This window comes from Oncorhynchus mykiss, chromosome 4 (assembly GCF_057628025.1).
Source record: "Oncorhynchus mykiss isolate SJ-2025 chromosome 4, ASM5762802v1, whole genome shotgun sequence".
Taxonomy (NCBI): Eukaryota; Metazoa; Chordata; class Actinopteri; order Salmoniformes; family Salmonidae; genus Oncorhynchus; species Oncorhynchus mykiss.
The window spans coordinates 61,502,804-61,506,784 of NC_143025.1; positions in this window are offsets into that span (position 1 = coordinate 61,502,804).

Consider the following 3,981-nt stretch of genomic DNA (forward strand, 5'->3'; position numbering starts at 1 on the left):
ATTTGTGTTACGATCTTTGTGCATGGTGTCTTATCCACAGAGGGCCAGTGCAGGTTTTTGTTCTAACCAAGCAGTAGCACACCTGATTCAACTAATGAAGTCTTGATTCAAGTCTATGATTGGTTCATTAGTTTAAAAATCAGGTGTATGCAGGTTGTCAAGAACAAAAGCCTGGGCCCAAATGGATCTCTGCAGGTACAATTGGAAACCCCCTGTTACGAGTGCTACTTCCATGATGAATAGTAATGATCAGTTGATTTTAATAACTTTAGGGGAGATTATTATAATTTGAATTTACATCAATGTCAGTTTGTAAGTTTCAACATTTGGAAATTAATTTAAATTGATTATTTAAGGGGTGGACTTATTTGGAACAGGGTATATTTGATACCCATTAAACTCAGTCTGGACTTTTCACATATTTAATCAAATATTATTATCTCACAATAAAGAATTGTGTAAGTAAAGTCATACACTACATGACCAAAGGTATGTGGACACCTGCATGTCGAACTTCTCATTCCAAAATCATGGGGATTAATATGGAGTTGGTCCCCCCTTTGCTGCTATAACAGCCTCCACTCTTCTGGGAAGGCTTTCCACTGATGTTGGAACATTGCTGAGGGGACTTGCTTCCATTCAGCCATGAGCATTAATTGAGGTCGGGCACTGATGTTGGGCGATTAGGCCTGGCTCGCAGTCTGCGTGCCAAATCATCCCAAAGGTGTTCGATGGGGTCAGGGCTTTTTTTTGCAAGCCAATTCAAGTTCTTCTACACCGATCAACAAACCATTTCTGTACGGACCTCGCTTTGTGAGCGGGGGCATTATGCTGAAACAGGAAAGGGCCTTCCCCAAACTGTTGCTACAAAGTTGGAAGCAAATTGCCTAGAATGTCACTGTATGCTGTAGCGTTAAGATTTCCATTCACTGGAACTAAGGGGCCTGGCCCGAACCATGAAAAACAGCCCCAGACCATTATTCCTCCTCCAACAAACTTTACAGTTGTCGCTATGCATTGGGGCAAGTAGCGGTTCCTGGAAGCCGCCAAACAAAGATTTGTCCGTTGGACTGCCAGATGGTGATGCGTGAGTCATCGTTCCAGAGAACTTGTTTCCACCGTTGCTCCAGAGTCCAATGGCAGCAAGCTTTACACCAGCCAACAATTGGCATTGCACATGGTGAGCTTAGGCTTGTGTGCGGCTGGTCGGCCATGGAAACCCATTTCATGAAGCGCCTGACAAACAGTTATTGTGCTGACGTTGCTTCCAGAGGAACTCGGTAGTGAGTGTTGCAACTAAGGACAGAGGATTTTTACGCACTTCAGCACTCGTAGGTCCCATTCTGTGAGCTTGTGTGGCCTACCACTTCGCGGCTCAGCCGTTGCGGCTCCTAGATGTTTCCACTTCACAATAACAGCACTTACAGTTGATCGAGGCAGCTCTAGCAGGGCAGAAATTTGACGCGAACTGACTTGTTGGAAAGGTGGCATCCTATGACGGTGCCACATTGAAAGTCCCTGAGCTATTCAGTAAGGCCAATATACTGCCAATGTTTGTCTATGGAGATGGCATGACTGCGTGCTTGATTTTATTCCCGTCAGCAAAGAGTTTGGCTGAAATCGACTGACTCCACTAATTTGAAGGGGTGTCCACATACTTTTGTGTAAATAAATTATAATGCCCAACTTCACATTAGAGATTAATCTTTCAAATTAGGGCTGTATACGTTAGAAATGTCTAAACTTAGATTTTGGTGTGCTTAATAGGTACACTTGCTCTAGCTCATTTAAAAAGTACTCAGAGTAAAATAAATTTAGTTACTTAAATCATTGACCTTGATAATCCGTTATTTTTGCTAAGGTTACCTGAATATATTATGCTTACTGGATGAAGTTAAAGCAAGCCAGTCAGACTGCCTTACTGAGACAAAATGCAATATAACATTTTGGGGAAATAGTTTTGGGGATGGCCTTCACCAGGAAGAAAGGGATGCAAGAAGCACCAGTTGAATCTTAAGATTAAAAACGGATTTATTAGACGTGAAAGACAACATCCGAAGAATAGAACAAAAGTAAGATTATGCTGTAATGGAAAGTATTAGCCAATAGTTCAATATGACATGGCGCTCTCAGCGATGGAATCAAACATTGGATGTGTTTGCTTGCAATAAGACATTTGCATGTACGTCGAACCCAACCACACATTCCGTAATGCAATATGTCTAGTTTACAAGGACCCGATAGCTGAGCGTTGAAGCAAATCATGATTGCCCAATTGCGACAAGATATGGGCACATGCCAGATGTGTCTAGCCCAATGCTGGCCTGCTGAGTGCCTTGCATTGCTACAATTAAGAATGGACAATCATGAAATGGACACCAACGACTATATCTATTTATGTGACTGGATACTCACTAAATGAATCAAACATTTTCTGAAGGGTTTAGATTAAATGCTACAGTACCAGTCAAAAGTTTGGACACACCTACTCATTCAAGGGTTTTTCTTTATTTTGACTATTTTCTATACTGTAGAATAAAAGTGAAGACATCAAAACTATGAAATCATGTAGTAACCAAAAGAAAAGTGTCAAACAAATCAAAACATGTTTTATTTTATCTAGCCACCCTTTGCCTTGATGACAGCTTTGCACACTCTTGGCATTCTCTCAACCAGCTTCACCTGGAATGCTTTTCCAACAGTCTTGAAGGAGTGCCCACATATGCTGAGCACTTGTTGGCTGCTTTTTCATCATACTGCGGTCCAACACATCCCAAACCATTTCAATTGGGTTGAGGACAGGTGATTGTGGAGGCCAGGTCATCTGTTGCAGCACTCCATCACTCTCCTTCTTGGTCAAATAGCAAAATAGATTTCCACCGATCTAATGTCCATTGCTTGTGTTTCTTGGCCCAAGCAAGTCTCTTATTGGTGTCATTTAGTAGTGGTTTCTTTGCAGCAATTCGACCATGAAGGCCTGATTCACGCAGTCTCCTCTGAACAGTTGATGTTGAAATGTGTCTGTTGCTTGAACTCTGTAAAGCATTTATTTGGGCTGCAATGTTTGAGGCTGGTAACTCTAATGAACTTATCCTCTGCAGCAGAGGTAACTCTGGGGCTTCCTTTCCTGTGGCGGTCCTCATGAGAGCCAGTTTCATCATAGGTCTTGATGGTTTTTGTTCTTGTTCTTATTGACTGACCTTCATGTCTTAAAGTAATGACTGACTGTCATTTCTCTTTGCTTATTTGAGCTGTTCTTGCCATAATATGGACTTGGTTTTTTACCAAATAGGGTTATATTCTGTATACCACCCCTACCTTGTCACAACACAACTGATTGGCTCAAATGCATTAAGGAAAGAAATTCCACAAATTAACTTTTAACAAGGCACACCTGTTAATTGAAATGCAGCTGGTTGAGAGAGCTGGTTGAGAGAATGCCAAGAGTGTGCAAAGCTGTCATCAACACAAAGGGTGGCTACTTTGAAGAATCTCAAATATAAAAATATATTTTGATTTGTTTAACACTTTTTTGGATACTACAAGATTCCACGTGTTATTTCGTAGTTTTGATGTCTTCACTATTATTCCATGAGTAGGTGTGTCTAAACTTTTGACTGGTACTGTACGTCTGCTTGTAGGTGAATCCAACCAACGCATGCTGTAATGCAATTTGTATAGATACAATTACGCGCTTGCTGTGCAACAATTACACGCTTGCTGTGCATGAAACCCAGATTGGCACAATCCCTGAGTGTCTGGCCCAATGTGGGCCTGCTGAGTGCCTTGCATTTGTTATATTTACGAATGTGCAATAATAAATGCCCGCCACAAGCTATATGCATGTGTGTGATTGGATACTCAAACACTAATGTAACTGTGTGTTTTGATGCTAGAATTATGTGAATGAAGCAATAATGAATGACCACCACCTGCTAGCTATATGCATGACTAACTAAATGCATGACCGTGAAGCCATGA